The sequence below is a fragment of the Zonotrichia albicollis genome, chromosome 5, assembly GCF_047830755.1.
Source record: "Zonotrichia albicollis isolate bZonAlb1 chromosome 5, bZonAlb1.hap1, whole genome shotgun sequence".
Taxonomy (NCBI): domain Eukaryota; kingdom Metazoa; phylum Chordata; class Aves; order Passeriformes; family Passerellidae; genus Zonotrichia; species Zonotrichia albicollis.
In genome coordinates this window covers 19,810,687-19,830,599 of record NC_133823.1, presented here as the reverse complement: position 1 = coordinate 19,830,599, position 19,913 = coordinate 19,810,687, and positions in this window count along the sequence as shown.

The following is a 19,913-nucleotide window of genomic DNA, read 5'->3' as shown; positions in this document are numbered from 1 at the left end:
AAACTCAACAAAAATACCTGGGGCTGTGGGATGGTGGTACAGGTCTAGAGAAAACAGTTTTCTAATGGCTCTTGGGTTATGACCTCTTTGTATGGCATCCCCTTCAGCAGCCTGGAATTAGGCCTGGAGTTTGGTGTTTCCTAACTGGATGCAGGGGAAGGAAGAGACCGCATGAGAGAGGAGGTCCCTTTGAGAGAGGGACAAAAGCAGTTACAGCTCTAAAACTTTGAGGAATGTAATTTCTAAAGGATAGTGCATTCAGAGCTGTGTCGTATTATGTTTGGATATCAGATAATTTTTACCATTGTGAGTAGGAGATGTAGTTTAACTTTTCTGAAGTAACTTATTTATCAAAAATCAATGAGAAAAACAAGGGGGAAAACTATTTGAAAGACTTATATCAAATATCAGTATACAACTGAAATCCTGTCTCTGCTGATATCAGGGAGAGCTATGTTATCAATTTCAATGAAACCAAAATTTTTCTCTATATATTCATATATATCTTATCTCCCTGCAGAACTGAGGGCTGGAAGATAGGAGGATGAATCACTAGAAACAAAAAATAAACAAAAAGCAGAAAATGGCAGATGATGAGAGACATGTTGTTATAAATGAAGAGGCAAAGAAATAAGAAAAAGATAGAAAAAAGATTAGGCAGCAGATGGGGAGAAGAAAGATTGAAAAGGAAAACTATGAAAGGGTTCTATAATACTTCTAAGAGGTAAAAAGTTTAGAATTTTTGAGAAAATGGGAAAATATTCTTTCTTCAGTTGACAGCTGTGAAATCACACTGGGGAGTCAGGAGTATTTTCTAGTACTTCACTGAAGTACCAGCTGCCAAGTGAAAAACCTGTAATAAGAATTTTTAATTAGTTAAAAGAAGGGGAAAGAACTAGTTGCTGAAAGTTTGAAAAAAAATTTTTCAGTCCGTGTTCATTTCTTTACTCTTCAAATACGTTTTTTGTAGTTGTGGTTTGAGGGTGTAGGATGGTTTGTAGGCACCATTAGAGTGATTAGTGCTTGGGAGAAAAGATGAAACTTTTGAGACACCTTGAGGAAAAAAGTCCTTATGTATGGAAAAACTTGTCTAATTTTTTTGTCTGAGAAATGGCCATTCTATGTTTAGAATCCTGATGTTCTGTTTCCCTCACTTGCTTTTCAGGGCATTTTATGGGGGAAAAATTTATTAAAAAAAAAAGTCTAGACATTTCATCTTTCGTATCTGGGCAATTATTCATGGTGGTTTTTTGGTGCCAGAAAGAATCTGCATCTCAGCAAAGGCTGATAATGACCAGCAAGATACACACACTGCATTTTAAAGCCAAGGAAGCTTATTTGTTATTATTCTTAAGATTCTTGACAGAATTCACCATAACAGCAGGTTTGTTATATGTTTTGTTCATACCTATACTTTTAAAGTAAGATTGAGCCATGAAAAGTTTGTAGAAAGTAAAATAAAAGTAAACTTGATTAAATGTCGTCTTTTAAAGCACAACTTACTTTAATAGTTATCCATGCTATGTTTAGAAAGTTGCTGTCATATTACTTTTACTGGTAACCACTGAACATCAAAACCAAAATTATTTATAATTCATAGTTTCAAGTTTAAGATCTCCTACATCCACCCTGTAGAGCTGGGATTTTTATGGTTATTTTCTATTAAGTGTGCAATATAGTAGTGTTAAGGGTGACATCTCTCTAAAAAATCACAAATTTTGTCTTTGAATTCAGGGTAGCTTTACTTAAATCTTAAATTTTTTGAGAGAGAGGAAAAAAACAAAAAGATAATTTGTGTTTCTCTTATATGCATCATGGGAAATCTTCAGTCTAAGATCTACACAAATTTCTTTGTCAGCTTTGAAGAACTCATATCTTTTCTAAATTATTTTGCATGTCTTAAAACTTTCTTACATGGGGTAATGCTATTTTATAGGATTAATTTTAAAAAATGCCCTGAGTGTCATGCTAGAGCAGGAACACACAATGGACGTGTTTGAAAATGGCAGAAAGAAATAATCTTTTGGATTTGCAAGGATAAAGTGACTGAAATGAACTCTTGGGAGGATTATTGAGTAATGCTAAGTATCTTAACAGAAATAACTCTCTTTTTTATTATATGTAGAGTTTTAGTGATTTTCAGTCAATTGATATGGATTATCTTGTGGTTTAGGTGCCAGAATTATCAGTGTATAGGAACTTAACATGTAACACAAATCAAGCTTGTAATATGAATCAAGAATATTTTGTCGTCTAGAGTTTTAACATAGAGAAGTGCTGGGTAGCTATCCCAAAGGTGCTAATTGCTCTTATTAATGAATTACACTTGCCTCAAATCACAGTTTCCTTGCTTAATAATTGAGATTTTTTTTTCATATTCCTTTCTCACAAAAAGTTATCCTATTCTTTCCACTCTGTCCTTGGTATGCTTGTTAATGTTTGTCATCATAACAGGCCAAATGAAAAACATTTAGCTTTGCACTGAAACGCATTCCTTCACAGTGGGAAATATATTTTGTTCAATACTTCCTGCCACCAGAACTAGTGTAGACATCGATGTACCAGTACTTAGTCTTTTTTCCCTTTTACTGGCCAAATGTCAGGACACAATATATAGCCTAAAAATGGTTTTGGTTTTAAACAGAAAGTACTTTGATTGACTGGCATAACTGAACAACCATAAATTTGGGGAAGATTTAGATCCTGATTGTAGTTGAAGGCCATTTCCATCAGAAGGGTTTGAGAAAGGCAGGCATCAAAGGTCAAAAACCTAGATCTAAACTTTATGATCAGATGTAGACTTGGAAATGTGATATGATTTACTGAGTTTACCAAGGCAATTTTTTTATCAAAAATTCATAACAGCATGCTTCTAGCTGTCAAATGATGTTCTGAACCTATGACAGTCATACATTTGCCTGGGATCAAAACTGCATCCACATCAGCTCCAAGGAGTAGCATCTTACCCTCATGGTACAGCTAGCTATGAATTCTGCATCAGCTCCTGAACAGGGCCACTCTGGGAGATGTTTTCTACACCCTGATCAAGATTTTTTCTTCTTGACTTTAAGTCACTTTCATATTCTGACTTCATTTAGCTAATTAATATTTTCATCTAAAGAACTGTAAGGAGATGCTCTTACAACAAATAGCTAGAACAAAGGCCCCATTTCTTATTGCCATTAAACTCAAGTATTAATGGCAAAAAGGTACTTTGGGAAGTACAAATCCAAGGTTTAAAACTTTTATTGCATTTATGTAAATTTGCCTCTGAAACACTTAAAATTTTCCTTGCAAGGTTAGAGAGACCTAGAGACAGCAAATTATTTTAAACGACCATTCATGTAGATGAGGTAGGCTTTTTGCCAGAAAACTATTTTTTATCCCTTTCCAGAAAAATGTCCTGCTAACCTTAATCTGTTGAACCTAGGCATTGCTTAGATGTTCAATTATTAGAACAATATTGTAAAAGAGTGAAATTTGATGTGGAAAATAAACCTGCACTGAGCAGACTATAAAATGTTTAATAGCGTTACTGTCACAATTGTACTTAAGGGTTCTTAAATAATAGTGCAAATATTACAGTAGCTCTGAGTCTTCAAAAATATGCATTTCATTAAATAGGCTTTTGTAATCAGTTGGGACATAATGTTTTCTTCTATGCAGTTTTTATTATGAATGAAGTGAGTTGTAGTTTACTGCTTTAATCCTTCCTTTTTCGAAAGGCAGGCAAGGCACCAACTCCACACTACATGTAATATACAAATCCTTCCACTTGCTTAAATTCTATCCTTGTGTAAAACATGTGTCACTCAAAGAAGCAACATAATATTATAGAAGTACTGCAGTTCCCTAAATGTAATACATTGGGAATAAGTGCTTTAAAGTACTCCAGTATTTTAAAGTACAATCTGAGATAATAAAAAAATAGTTTAACTGCGATATGTTAAAATGCTGTAGTCATCACCTGAAATACTTTCGTACTTGTAAGAAGTCTTTGAACATCTAGAATGATAACATGCAGCTATTTCTTCTTAAAATTATATTTTCTGTATGTAATTTCTGAATTTCTGAAATTTTTTGGAAGATAAGAAGTGCTGCACATGTAAGCTGATGTGCCTAATATAGAGATTAACTATTTTGTTTTCTTCAGATTTTCCTTCCCTTCTATTTACAAAATCATGGAATGGGTAAGTTTGAACCAAGTGGGTCATGTGTTCCCACCTCCCTGGTCACGCAGGGTTGTTCTAGAGCCCCTGGCACGGGATTGCATCTGCATGGCTCTTGGCTGTCTCCAGTGCAGGAGACTCCAAATCCTCTCTGGGCAATCTGTTCAAGGAACAGTAAAGAAGTTCTTCCTCATGTTTAGGTGGAACTTCCTGTGCACTAACCTATATGTGATCATATATTCCTAAATGATTTGTATTGTCAAGAGTACAATACCTACATCTTGTAGCAATCAGTATATAAATATATAAAAAATTGTATTTCACTATAAAGAATGTCTGAAACTTTCTATAATGTACTTCAATCTTAGGAAGAATGGCAATGATAAAATCTCTGTTGTCTAATGAATTTATAGAATTTTTCTCGGAAACTGTTGCAACCATCATTTTTTTTTTAATCAAGAAGAGAGAATATGATTGTTTTTCTGATTATAACTTTAGAGTTTCAAGTTTTATTTGAAGAGAAGCACTCGTTTAAAGATGTTTGAAAGTTCATTGTAATTTCTTAACATTTTAAAAATTCTTAACGTGTTTAATACAGCATGACTTCATTAGTTTTTTCCTAAATCAACAAGAAATTTAAATTGTATATTAAAATATATTCTATTTGTGTTATAACTTTTCTTCTGAAAATATGAGGAAACATCATAGAAAATGAAAACAAAATCTGCATCTATATACTCTTCAGTTTCTGTTACTTATGGTATCTTATCCCTACCAATTCTGGCAGAGTGTAATAAGATAAATATAGAGACCTTTTAAGAAGAGTCTCAGAGTTATCAGTAGGTTAAAAACCACTTACTACTTTTTGCCCTGCTGGATATTTTGCCTCAATCTTTCAAACTACTCAAGATATGCTTTAAATAAAAAAGTAAGTGGTTATAAATAGAATTTTAAAAGTGTAGTCGAGCAGGAAAAGGTTTGGCCAAAACAGTAAATAACTAATGTTCATAACAGTTCTGGGAAAGGGCATAAAAAATTTGAGATCTGGTGGAAGAGATGAATCAGTGTAATTGCAGAATGGCAACAAAGAAGTGTCTGGGAGGATCATTCAGAAGGGGCACTAGACAAGCAAAGTGTGTTTGTCACTATTCTCTACAGAACAATACCTGAAGACTGAATGGAAGCTATATATTAAACACATGATGGTAATTTTCTATGACAATGTGTGTACGTGTATAAGAAAAATTTATTAGACATTATGTACCATATAAAAATATATTTTGGATTGGGACAGCCTGAAAAAGATCTTGTTAATTTCTATCAAAATGTTAGATCCCCTTATGTGTAACTGAAAGCTCCTGGCAAGAGTGACTGTGAGCTATTCCAGGAATAGCTTTCTGTCTTAATTTTCATTTAACAGCAGTTTTCTGGCATTGGATAAAGACTGTATGTTTGCTCTTTTGGATACTCAATCACATGCATTCTTATTGTTGATATTCTGAGTGTTTCCTTCCAGAGTTAGGGGAGCTGACTGTAAGCTGCTGATAGATTGCAATCCCAGTGTTGTACTTGCCCATTCAAGGAGGGGATGGAGGATGTCTGCATTAACAGCTTTGTACTCTGTTTACCCTTCATCAACTAACCTTAGCATATTCCTAAAAGTGGCACAATGGACCCGGCCCTGTCGTGTATAGCATGTACATTATCATACAGTACAGGAGTGGAGAGCTGTCTCTTCTTTCATTAGAAAGAACACCTTGGTTTCTATTCAAAAGTTACCCCTTTATCCTTGTGTGCCTACATTTGAAGAAAATCCAGGTGGGGGCTTGATTCAGTTCTAGATTTTAAAATAGCTCGCAGATCTTCTGTTTTATTGGAGGTATTGACAGTGTCTCAGGAGGCTGTTAATGGCATGTAATTGCAAAAATTATAATGAATGAAAGTTTGCTGTTAGACATTCACATTTCTCCTGAGAAATCCACAGTTTCTCTTCTTTTTTAAGAAAAAGAGTTGCTTTACTAATGAATTGATGTCTAGAAAAGTCTTGTAATGCCTTTGGTAGATAACACGAAAGTGTTAAAAACTGCTGGACCACATTCAATGTTCTGCAGGTGAATTAAGTCTATTATGGTGTTTATGAGATGCTCAGTTAAAATTTGGGGATATGTAGCATGCAAAAGTACAAAAGGTCTCATATATATATATATATATATATATATATATGTATGTATATATAATTCCAAATGGAGAGGTCATTTTTCTTCTCTTTCCACCTGAGCCCTCTGAGCCTACCATATATTTCACCTTGCAGCCATGGCAGTGCAATAATTCTCAAGCTGAACCTTTTCAGGGAATGCAGCTTAAGTTTCACCAGCAGCAGGAAGCATCTGACTGAAAGGCAAATCATGATCTTCTGGAGATGGGATTCATGCTGGGGATTCATGCTGCCTAATTCTGAGATCACTGTGGGTCTTTGAGGGGACAGACAAGTTTAATAAATTTCTTTCCAGAGGCAGCTTATTTTCTGCTGCCTGGAGTTACAGCAGGCGATTTGTTCAACTGCTAAACTTCAGTCTTTAGAAAATGCATGGAATTTAACTGTTAAAATCAAATGAACAAAGCTAGTAATTTTTCTATTGTTCTCCCAGTAGCCCATACTGATTTAAAAGTTTGCATCATTGTCATCAAAAGGTGAGGATACTTCAGTGTTTTTACTAACTTTTAAAAACTGTGATACGCAAGCAGAAAATTAAGATAATAATGAGTGAAAGAGAAATGTTATCTTTATATTTAAAACAAATTTTGATGGGTTGTAGATCCATATTGTAGATCCAGCTCACCCAGCCCCTAACTGACTGTTGTACTCCATTCATCATGTTCTATCTATTCAGTAGGAGCTGTAGAGGGATGACATGATAACCCTTGTGAGTTGTACTATCCTATGCACTCTGCATCTATTCATTTTGCCTATTCAACACTTATAATACCACAGAAGGTTTTTTATAATGCTTCAGCTACTTTGTCTCAGAACACTGAAAGACCATACAAGCATACAGAGAAACTCTTGTGTACAAGAGGCAATTACTCTTCTTTACTGGGTCTGTTCCAATAGAGTGAGTTACAGAGCTGTGCACACATCAGCTGCTCTTCCATGGAAGTAGCTCTAATTTAAAATGCAGCAAGAGAAAACAACATCAAAACATATTTCATTCTTTCATTCTGCTATGCATTTGGCCTTGCTCCAGCTTACATATAAATTAAATTGGTTGTTTTCAAGTAATTTATTTTTGATCATATTTGTGTGTCTGACTGACAATAAGAGTTTGCCTGCCTGATAACAACAGTAACTTGCTTGTGCTCACTGCTGTCTTAGAAGATAAAGTTGTGGCTGGACTTGATTTATACATGAGCAGTTCTACCTTCCTGAACTATGGGAAAACTAATGCTTGGCTCATATGTTACTAGTATATTAATGTTAAAAAATATATATATATAATGCTCAGAGCAAGGATATTTTGAAATATTTAACAGCAGAACAGGAGGGCATCCATCGCTGTCATGATTCCTGTGGGAATAAATATTTTGTGATACCATAGCTTTGAGACTGTAGCCTTGTTGATTTTGCATGTGTTAAGAGTTTTTATGTATTGGAGTAATGTTCTGCAGCTGGGTTTGAACACAGATGTTACAGCACTGTTGGCAACAAAGATCTTGTTTTTCCAAAGAAAGTGAAAAATGCTTTTTTCAGTGACTTTATTTGTAAGGAATGTTTGCAGTGAAGCTTTATGGCAGGTAAAATGATGAGTTTCATGTTTGGCTTCCTCCCCCCTCCCCCTTCTTTGGATGTAATAGGCTTAGCTGTAAAAGAATCCTTTTATTACCAAATTATTGCATTATTATCAGATGGAAAGACTAGGAAAGTTTTTAAAAGATAATACAAGTACAGAAATTAAGTATTAAAACTGCTTGTTGTTCTAGAGGGCAAAATAAATGTTAAAATTTTATGGGCTTACAAGAAAGTACTAGTAAGGATTCCCTTCCTAGCTTTTTTGTTGCAGTGTTACTCATCAGTTATGGTCAGCAAATGATGTATGAAAATGATGATTTGCAAATTGTATGGCAAGGCAAACTCTGTTCCAAAGAATACTTCCATTTAAACTCTTTCCATCCTATTTGCATTGAAGTGCTGTATTTCCAGTCTGAGATGTCTTAAGGCTAGCACAATTTTTTTTCAGGAATGTAAGTATTTTGAGATTAAATATGAGGAGATGCACTTCGAGCTGAAATTTCTAGAAATTAGAGATATTTATTTTTCAAAGTGGAATGTTTGGTACAATTCAATTTATTTTTTTGTTATGGCAGTTTGCTAGGCAGGATTGTTGCCTTAGAGCTTCAGATTTTCAAAAATTAAGAATTTAAAAAAATGTTTTCCTTAATATACATAATAAGTAACCACATCATTTAAAAGTATTGTAACTTTAATTGCTTTCCCTACTTAATAATAGCTTGTTTGTATCTAGAGGAAACACAAGATGTGGACGGCATGGTTTAATTGCACTGTAACATCATTAACTTATTTGGGAACACTGCTGGGAAATTAATCATGCAGTGGGGGTCACTCTTCTTGCATTGATTACTTGTGGTTCCTCCGGGGTTATGCTGTCAGTCCTCTTCCTGATAACTTAGCTCAACTTTTCCTGAGACCCTGCTGTGTTTAGGGTTAAGCTGTTATTGGTGAAAAGAAATTGTCTTCCTGTTGTAATAAATACTGAAGGTTTTGGCTTTGTTACTCAAAAGGCATTTCCAGTTCCAGTTTGTAAAACAGCTCAACTCTCTTATGAAATGAAAATTTGACTGCACCTTTGTTGCCAGGATACAATTTAGACTGTACCTTCTCTCTCTACCTTCTTATCTTGCAAACAGAGTAAAGTCAGTTGTGAAAATAATATTCCCAGTCTGTAGTCACTTTGAAGTCCTAAAAGAGAATAAATTAATGTCCACGCTAGATATGATGATTGTTTTGAAATCCTGAATATTTTAAAAATATCAATTTGTAGTTTTATAGATGTGGAACATGGATATCATTAAACTTATTCTAGAAGGGGGAGATATGAAGTAAAGGTTCTCAGTATGTTTTGTGAAACTGTCATGGCTGGAATGCCAGATGAAACAAGTTGAGAAATACCCTGTATTCCCATTGGAACAGAGTGGGTTTTGTGGGTCAGCATGTATAATACTGTATATGCCAGTCTCATATTATTTCTCTAGAGAGTTAAATACTTAATGTGATTTTTCTTTTCTGCATACCTATGTTAGAGAAAACCATTGCAAGAAGCATATCCAGAGAGCTGTTCAGTCAGGAAGTAGTGAACTTTACAATGCTTCTTCATTTGTGTACATAGCTTTTATTTCATATTTTTGGACCAGAGGATCACCTTTCCCCCCCCCCCCCAGAGCACTTTTGCCTTGGAGAAAATTACACGCTGAGACTTAAGAGTTGTGTCATTTCAGATGGCATGTCCTGCAAGACTCAGGCTCTGACTGTTCTGGAGTTAAAAACTGAGTATTTATTACAAGCTGTAGTCTTTGAAGGGTCCTAAAAAGTACTGTCCCCATCTGTAGAGATGTCACATTACTTGTAGAGCTCAGTTTTTTAAAGTATAAGGCCCAGTCTTTCCAGAAGTGCTGCTGGGATGCGATTTTTGCTCTGAAGAGAACAAAATCTGTTTACACAAAATTTATAAAAACACATGTTTATAAACACACCTGTGCCTTTGGTTAGAAAGTAGAATTTCCTGGCTCCGCAAAATTGTTGTGTGTGTGCTGGAAGGATATTTGGTATCTGAGAAGTGCAGTATTTTTTGAAAGTAAACAGCAGAGTTTTGACCTGCTGGATGTACTAGTTCTATGTGACTGTTTCCAAAGAAATTGCTGTTCTACCTTTTCTTCTGAGGGTTGGATTTTTGTTGTGTTTTTGGACAGCTGCTTTGTACTTAGAATTATTTTGGATTGGGAAATGCATTTGTTTATGCCTTATCTGTAGAGTGTTCTTGAGCAAAATGGCCAGAGTGAGATTATCTGCTTCCAGCATATTTGCAGAAAAACAAAGCTGATATCTGTGTTCTCCCAAATGATGATGCTAAGAATTGAGAAAGACGAGTTTTATGCTTCCTGTGAAAAGAGATGACTGGCTGAAATGGGTTGAGACATGGATGTGGTTATGAAGCATTCATTCTCTTTTACATGACGAAGAAAGGCGAGTTATGGATGAGGGTGGGGAACAGCTTTCAAGGTACCTTCATGTGAAATTTGATAGACATAGATGAATTTCAGTTTGCACTCTTTCAGGACCATAATCCTCTCACTACTAAATCCAGACCAGATGTTAATTTCAGGAGACTGAATTTTCTGTTTCTTTTAATTAATGCTCTTCAGCTTCTCCTTTTGAAGCCTGGAGTCTTGCTAGTCTTCTCAAGAGAACCTTCTAAGCTTGTACCATGAAGGAAGATATGGTTCTTTTCTGGCTCTTGTTTTCACATTTCACATTTTTCACATTTGTTTTCACATTTTTCACATTTCAATGTGTTGCATCTGCGGAGTTTTGGCTCTTCATATCTTGAATTTTTATGATCATCCCTCCAATCCTTCCTATCTTGTATTTAAGAGGCAAGTTCTTTTACATTTAATTTCAGAAAGTTGTAACTGAGAAGCATATTTACATACCCTGGAAAAGATTCATGGCTTCCAGCAGTGCAATAGAATGTGGTTATTGAGCGAAAAGTGAAACAGATAATGCAGAACCAAGTGGCAGTACTTCCTCCTATTAGTAAAAATCCCACATATTTGCAATAAAACTGCAATATATGTGGTCAATATTGGTAAGATATTTCTGTCTTTAGCTAAACATTTTCTTGAACAGATGTGTCCATTTTCAAGATAAAACATAATATCTAATTTAGAGATATTTATAGATGTTCATTTTTTGAACAGAAGGAGAAAGCAGTTAGGGAAAACCTACTGTGTTGAGTTCAAAATACACTGGCTCAGATTTAACTTTCTGTTTATATAAATGAAGACTGATGAGGAATACACTCACCTTTCCCTGAAGGTCAGATTTAGATTGGTTTTAACTGCAGAGGGAGTGGAGTAATAAATATTAAATAAATGCAGCCTTTGCTTGCATTGTTAAAAATTTCACAGAGGAAAATGTTTTACATGGTTAAAATGTCAAATATCAAAGCATTGCACTTTTTTTGGTCTCTTTAAAAACTGCAAACCTTAGGGCTTAATTTCAGAGAGGTAACTGGTTACATATTTCTAAATTTTCATGCTGTGATTTTTCACTGGGCTCATTTTAACAAGAATGTAGAAAGAAAACCTAGAGGAGAAAAGAAAGATCTTATTGTAGATTTGCAGTTCAGACAGTCCATCTGGAAAATTAACATCTTGAATGTATAGTAGCTCAGGTTAGATGAAGTGCTTTCCTGCGCATAATCTCTTCAGATATTAAAAAAATGCATTAAACTGCTGCCTCTGATTAATATTAAAACACTTGAATAAACTTCTATCAGTAATTTTCTGTTGCATGTTGCTACTTGCTGTTCTTTCCATGTAGGATCAATATTTATGACCAAATATCAAAATTAGACTTTGATCAGACAGAGAAATTATAATTGCTTTTTCATGTAAACTTTTCATACTTTCCTAAGAGTCTGTCCCATATTTCTTAGCCAGGCTCTGAATTATTAAAATTTGTTGTCTTTGAATTTAATTATACTCCAAACTGATTTCATGCAGGAAGCTGTAAAGGACAGTTTGTAAAGAGCAGCTTTCAGAGTCTGAAGTGACTCATTTGAGTCTCAGGAGATAAAAAGTATGTGAGTGTTTGTACACAGTAATTATATACTGGTTGAATATGATCAAAAATAATAAAAAATAGTAATATAAAGAAGTAAAATCTTTTTCAATATATAAATGCATAATAAATGCCATTTCAGTAAAGTGGAATTTCTTTTGCACATAAAAGCAGTTAGCCTCTATTTTTACTAAAACGTCTAGAAAATACTCAAAATGAGAATACCTCCATGAATTTTCATTGGCCTATGTTTTTCCTCTGGAGTTTTAAGTAAAATGCAATATTTGCTAAACCACGGTTGTCTACAGAAGCACTGCCATTCCTTTTGATCTTGTATTCACAAACTGTGTCCTTTGCACATGATTCTAATGCAAATCAACATCAAAAAAATCTCATATTTGATGCAGTTGTAGCTGAGAAGTGATCAACATGCAGTAACACAGACCAAATTCAGCAACATGACTATGAATGAAACTTGGTGTTAAATGTAGCTGATAGGAAGGTTGCATGAGTTCAAAGCTTAATGTTGTTCCAGTGAACGTGTTGAAATCACAGGTGTTTCCAGGCCAGGTTTGCAAGTCATTTTATCTTTCTCCAAAACTTTAAAAATTGTAGGTGATCTGTAAGGGTGTGTCTGCCACAATTTCAAATTCCTGTCTATGTTCTGGAGAATTTTCAAAGGGCTTTTTCTGCTGAAGTAAAGTGTTTTAAAAATAAAATATAGAGTTAAAGCATACAGAAGCAATAAAAAGATTCAAGATTTCTTTTCTGCATCCTCTGAATATCTTATGTAAATAATGTAGTAGTGAGTGCCATTTGATTTACCTGTAGTCATGTATTTATCTTTATAGTGCACCTTTCACCTGCCCATAGAACCGATTGTTTAAGCACCAATCTGCCCTAATGGTCTCCAGAATGTCCCACTTTACCCCCTCAAACTAACTACAACCAGTGCCTTTTTCACTCAAAATCCTTTTTTTTTTTTTTTTTTTTTTTTATTTTTAAAGAACATGACAGTAATTCCCAGTGTTCCATATTTGGAACACTTATTGAACCTATTTAACTTTTTACCCTTTTGATGTATTTCCCTGAAATCAGAGTCATCAAATTGGCCGAGCTGGAAGGGACTGCAGTGGCTCATCTGGTCCAACCTCCCTGCTTAAGCAGGGTCATCCCAGAGCACATGGCACTGGATTGCATCCAGATAACTTTTGGGTATCCCTAGAGAAGTAGACTCCAAAATTTCTTTGGTCAACCTGTTGCAGTGCTCTGTCATCCGCACAGTAAAGTTCTTCCTCATGGCCAGGCAGAATTTTGTGTTTCTGTTTCTTCCTGTTGCCTCTCATCCTATTGCCTGGTATCACCTGACTCCATCCTCTTGGCATTCTCCTTTCAGATACTTATGTAACTGATATTTACTTCATAATTGTTATGAGTTTTGATGCCTTTGTGATGAAAAATATAAATAACACCTTAGTAGCAGAACTAGACCTTTCAAGTGTTTATAGAGATTTTAATTTAATGTCACAAAAATGAGATCTCCTAATGCAAATGTGTGTTGGCAGAAGTATTCATTATACATTGTTTCTTTTAGCACTTGTGGAAATAAAAGGTACATTTAGGAGTAAATTCTGAAAAACTGAACTCTTAAGTAGTTTTGTGTATAAAGCCATTGTCAATTATATATTAATGTAATGTGTGCAATCATTTTATTCTATGCACTCAGGAAATAACATCAGCAGCTGATGAAGATGTTAGGTAAGTAATTGATTACAGTACTGTGCTTAGAAAAATGGGAGAATTTACACTTGGCTCAGAAATATTAAAATAAATTATATTGTGAGCAATGTTTTCAATGTCCATAGGTGCAGTACTTTATAGTACAAATAGATCTTGAATGATGGAGTCAGTATCTGCTTGCAGGGCTGTGTGTATTTAGTAATTCTATTTTTATATGCCTGTACTTATTTATCCAAGAAGATGTGAATATGTGCTAAGTTTGTATGTGTCCATGTATTATATGTTTATATTAGCTGACTGATAATTCAGGGATAGACTCTTTGGAATATTGTCTTTTTTTCTGGGTTTACATCTGAATTACAGATAGACTCTTCAACATGAAGAAATTAAATCTGTAAAACTGATTGCTAGAAACTAAGCTTGAAAATGGCAAAATGGTATCAGCTACAGCAATGAAATCTCTTTAAAGGGAGTATTAATAAGGAAAATATCTTCAAATAAATTAAAATCCTTCAGACACTGCTATGTATTTGTGGCTGAAAACACAGGAAAAAATTCTGTTTTCATTTGTCCAGAAAAAAATAATGTTTTTAAAACAGCAGTCTGAAGCAAATCGTTAACTAAATCTTTTCCTCATACTCCTGAGATATTTTTCATCTCTTATCTTTGGAGATTCAAAGATGTAATTAAGATTGCTCTCTCTTTTCTGCTGTTTTCCCCTTTTTATTTAACATAGACATTTTTCTTTATTATAAATTCCTTTTTTTGGTAAGCATTTTGCCTGCAGACAAATTGTTATACAGCAGGAAATAAAAAATTCTAATAATGCTTTAGTGTGCAAGGGGGTTCAATTTCTTCAGAGAATTATTGCATTTAATATAATCAATGGCAAGAGCTAAGTAAACCTGACCCAAATACATGATGATTGCCCACTGAATGCTATTTCATCCTGTTTGTCTGCAGTGGTTGATGCTCTATATGTTTTGGAAATTATGCAGGCTAGCCACTAAGGGCAGGGTTTGACTGTAGGTTTCTGCTGAATCCATAAACTAGAGTCTTTGGTGAAGTCCTTTTTGCTAATAGTGCCACAGCGCAAGCTGGGACCTTGAACAAAGAATTTCCTGGGCAGTTATACCCTTGCAATCTGAATTCCTCACCCCTCAAGCCGGAATTCACACCAGTAGTAGTATAAGGCTTGGGTTCTTCCTCTTCCTCATTGGATCCTTTCATTTTCTCTAGGTGGACATTTTCTTTTCTTAACTCTAAGCTTGCAGCTTCTGTTGATGAGTGTAGCTTCCATGGCTGGAAGTTGTACTTCACTCAGTGAAAGTTTAGCAGATCTAGGTGAACATCCCCAGCTTGTGGACTAAGGTTTGGCAAACTGAACTGCTGGCGTTAAGTAAGTTACGCTAAACAAAATGATTGTAGGTAGCATACCAAATTGCATAGCATGTAAATACAGGAATGGAACTAGATATTCAAGGGACAGGGTGGATCAGAGGACTGGTAATGTAATCCAGGCCTTTTTGCATCCAGGTCATTGGGTCATGTCTGTCTCAGGTTGGTGGTGACTAAAATTCATTGCTATCTAAAGCCTGGTCAGTGACCTTTGTAAAATGAATTGCTGCTTTTAGTCAGTTTTCTGTTGGAAAGGTGTTTGTATCACAAGAAACTCTGTAACTGGCATATTTTCGGATTGATAACCCCTTTAATGAGGCCAAGCACTCAATTGTCAGAGAGATGAGGCTTTGTTCCTATCATGCTGTAAAGGTTCGTTGTTTCTCCTTAACAGTGCAGGAATTTCCACTTCACAGCAAATAAAGAAACCCCTGTATTTAATGTTTTAGTGTTGTGTGCGACCTCTGGGCCAGGCTGTTATTGTCTTGGCTACTTCAAGACTAGAGGAAAATGTGCATGTTTAGAGCTTGCAGCCCTTATTCCCTTAGGAAGGAGACGCCTTAAGGAGGTAGGAAGATGCTTAGGACCAAATCCTACAGTACTTTGCTACTTCGTATTATCCAGATCCTTTGTGCTCCTACACAATCTTGCAATGACTACACAAATCATCTTCTCAGTTTCTTCAAGTTTTCTCATGTTTCCTTCAGAAACATTTACCATTTTAATTATTCTCCTAAAACATTTTTAGTGGAAACTCTCTCCTTTTCTTCTCCCCCTTTCCCTTCCCAACTGTAAAATTTTAGGGTGATTTACTGAAGCCGTTTGTAGCTGGATTACAGATTCCCTCTCTCTGTTACAGCATTGCACATAGAGAGACACAGCCATGGTAGGAAAAAAGCTGAGAAACTCTACAGAGACAGCAAGGCACCACATTGGTTTTACTCAGGTCTGAGGTCATTTCATAGGAAAATCTAAATATAGGAGGACTGTGGGGGCTTTAGAGATGCTGCAAAAGCTGTGGGTTTTCCTCTTTTGTGTAGGAAAGAATCACATAGCAATTTTCATTATTCCCCAGAATTTTGCTGGCAGATTATAATTTGCCTCCCCTTCTCAGGGAGAAAGTCACCACAAGGCCAGCATCTTTCTGGAAGGTGGGTTACAGTGCTTGTAGTAAAGTACTGTTTTATCTGCCTCTTTTTTTTAAATTTTCCTTTGAAAAAACCATCATTCTTATCATTCACTCCTATATCCACTAACTCATGCCTGAAGCATCACTTCTAGGGTTCAGGGTCTTCAGAGAGGGTCTATGTGATAGGGTCTTGAATATTTAGGTACATAAATAGATGGTATCTGAATTGCAGAAATAAAAAGCTTCTGCATTTTCCAGCACTATTTAAAAAAATTGGCTATTTAAAATCTAGAGCAGCACAGCGCAGTAAGTAATAACAGCAACAGTAAGCAATATTTAACATTTCTCCTTACAGAAGCATTAGGAATGTGTGAGCAATGGATATAGGTGCTCCCTTCTGCACAACAGTTGGTCAAAGAATGATAAAATCAAGATCATTATAGAGTTTTCTATTGTGTGTACTACATCCTGATCCATCTACTGTATGTAGAGTATGGTACTTTTACATTTGTATATTGACAGCTCATTGCTCAATGATGCCAGCCTCAAGAGAATGTTTAATGTTAATATACAGAATCCTTATGCCACTCAGAGGAAGAGTATTTTTACAAAAAAATGAGGCAGTCTGTCATGATCCTCTCTATGCTGACTATGAGTACTACTATATTGCTAGAAACTGTAGAATTTCAAAATAAATTATTGTATTTGCTAGTATGCTGTCCAAAAATAGAAATACAGTCACTCCGATTTCAGTTGTCTGACTAGGCAGTGAATGCCTTTGTTCTGTATGGTGAGGAAACAATTAATGTACTCACAGTTCCCCACCTCTGTATATTCACATCTGCACACAGAAGGGATAATATTTAAATACATTTTAGAATTGTTTTCAAACTAGAATTCTTGGCTTTTACCTAAGAAAATTATAGTTCTTGCAGAGCTGGGTAAAAACATCTATTTAGTTTGAGATAGATATTTTCTTTCTGCGGATGCATGTTAGAGGAACTGAAAAGTTATATATAAATAAAATAAGGAAGACAGGCTTTTCAATGTTGACTTTAATATTTGCTTCACAAACAAATGTTTCTCTTGGAACTGCCTGTTAGGCAGCATACTGCTAAGTTTCTTGAACTGTTTTAGGCTTTTGTTCTATTAGGATCCTGTGGGAAAGTTTTCTACTTTTCTTTCTATAATAGGTTTGGATTCATTGATACTGGTTATGTCTCCTCTCCATCCATTTTAATTAGAAATATTTCTTTACCAATTTACACACTTTTTTCTTTTTTTTAAGGTAGCATGATTATGCCATCCTGTCTTTATTACTGGTAAAAATCCACATTGCATTTTAAGGAAGAGAAGATTTGAATTGTTCCTGTAATTATTCATCTAATGTTTGAACATTTCATTGGCTATGAGAGGCATTCAGCATCATTGGCCTGTCAGCTGAACCTCAGACTGATGTCACTTATTTTCCTGGCACCAAACATGCCATTCTGTGTGTTGAGCAATCACAGGGAAAGGCAGTGAGCACTTGAGGTTTGCTGAAGGATGTAAATGGGATGTGAAATGGAAGGGATGACCGAGAGCTCATCCTTTGATAAACTGAATATAAAGATGAAGATTTTGAATATAAAGGTTGTGAAAACATGCAAGTGGACAAATGTGGTGGTGCATTCCCCCTTAACTCCTTTCCAGGCTGCAGTGTGATCTGAGAAAATGCTTGTTAGGCCTCATCCTCGAAAATACCAGCTGGGCTCAGCTCTTTCTGAGCTTATCAAAAAAGAGTGATTTACTGAATCAGCTCTCAGATTGTTAGAAACTTCTAACAGTCTTCTGTTTTTCTCATGACTACCCTTGGTAAACATTTCTTTGCCCTGAATGGCATAACATTCCTATTCTCACACTTGCAAATAAAGTGCCCACCCAAACCGTGTCCAGGATCAAACACTGCTATGACTGAAGCCCACTCTCTTGCAGCCCCATCAACAGTGATGGGGCCCGTTGGACTCTCCTGGACCACAGCAGGCATGAGACCTCTGAGGGAAATGCCTCTCAGAGCCAGCAAACCCTCAGGTTTGCTATACCTGTTTAAGTGGTATTTATAACCTGTTAAGTGTTATTTCTCTGTTATATTGTTAAGGTTAAGCTATAAATGAAGGTATAAGTTAAGTTAAAGTACTGTTAAGAGTTGTTGGGCTTCAGGCCATGTTCCTTTTCATTCTTGTTTATACTGTCTTTACACACAGACACACAAACATACTCCCAGGTAGTTTCAATTAATTTCTGTTTTGATTGCCTAGATTTTGTTTGGTGTTGTTGTTTCTTGTTTTCCCTATTGTGCCTTAGTTGCCCCTTCTACACAGAGGGAATATTGCCAATGAATCTGTTGTGCTTTGTAGTTTAATATGAAATCTGATTTTTGCTCATAGCCTTGCTGGTGATTTTTTGAGTGATCTCAAGCACACTCATTTGGGACAAGCAATTACCCTTTCACATTTTAAACCACAATAAAGATTTTGTTATGAATTTCTTTGAATTCTCAAAATTGCTTCAGCAGTAGTAGGTCTTCTCAAAACTGTTGCCTACACATATGTTCAAGTTAACATCTCTGTTTTGTGGTCCACCAGATATATTCTGATAATTTTGGAATGGCTAGTAATTGCATAGAAAGATGTACAGTGAAACCTAATACATAAAGAACTTGATGAAGTTCACTAATTACCTGAATAGCTGGATAAATCTCTTGGATGCAACCTGACATTAAAAGAATTTTCTTTTTAATGAGCTAGAGGGGATTTGAAATAATTTCTCCAATTCAGGTTAAGTTATATTTAGTGAATAATTTTCTTTTTTCATGCAGAATTTAATCCAACATTAGTATATTACTGACAGAGGCTAGCTGAAAGCTCCTTCCAGAGGATAAATTCCTTTCATGGTGATCCTTCCAGCTGCTCAAAATAGCTTTTCTTATAGTTTCCTGATAAAGAAAGACTCTTCTTGCAAGAATTTTTCTCTGTTCTAAACTTTTTAATTCCTAGCAGACATCTGTTCTTCCTTGTTGGGTGCCACACTCCTCTATTCTCACAATACAAACAAAATTACAAGCATTGGGTTTTCCTTTTGATTCCTTTCTATGTAACCAAGAAATTGTGTAGCTTTATAATTCTGCACAATGTGGAAGCATTTGCTCTCTGTCTTCAATATGGGGGATAAATATAAGGCCAGACTGACCCAATAGAGCTGAAAAGTCTGCCACAGACATAGAAACAAGAAAGGAAAACCTGCATTGTTCTTTCTATGTTGAAATCTGCAGAGCATCTAAGCAGAGGAAATACTTTCTTTGTGCTTTCTTTTGGGGCTGGTCCCCAGCATCCCCAGAGCCCTTGTGAGGGATTCACATCTTGGAGAGCAGAATCACAGAACTTTCTGTGTTGGAATGGGTTGGAAGTGACCTTAACCACCATTTAGTTCCAACCTCCCAGCCATGGGCAGGGATGCCATTCCCTAGATCAGTTTGCTCAGAGCTCCATCCAACCTGGCCTTGCAGAGCTCCAGGGAATGAATGCAGCAGAATGAGGTACAGAGTTTTCCATATCTGGCTTGTACTACTGGAATTTATTCAGCT